We start from the raw sequence: 444 nt of genomic DNA, 5'->3' as shown, positions 1-444 counted from the left end.
TTATGCATTATTAATATTAGCCTGACTCAAAATTTATATATGATCAATAGACATTTTTTACTAAGTTTTAACTTTCAAGAGATTAGAATCTTGAAAAACTTATATCCTAATGTGAGTTTGACAACTTCTTAATACTTCAAGATATTTTTATGAGGTTGACGGAACTTTGAATAAATGTGATTTTTTTATATTGCATAATTTTTAGTTATCAACCTTTGGAAAATCTGCACAACTTGGTGAGCTAATTACCAATGTGTGACTTGGCGAAAATATGCATGAGTAAAAGGTCCATTTAAAGTGGCTTTTAATGTTACGAAGTATAAAAAGTTCATTGATATCATTTCAGATTCCACAATACAGCCTATCTTGAAGAAATACCACTGTTGAATTTTGGTATTAGACTAAGAAAGGCAATCCTCAGTTATTTCAAGGCTCTTTAAATGC

This window comes from Myotis nattereri (assembly GCF_964212035.1).
Source record: "Myotis nattereri genome assembly, chromosome: 6".
NCBI lineage: Eukaryota > Metazoa > Chordata > Mammalia > Chiroptera > Vespertilionidae > Myotis > Myotis nattereri.
The sequence above is the reverse complement of the archived record's forward strand: the minus strand, read 5'-3'. Positions refer to the sequence as shown.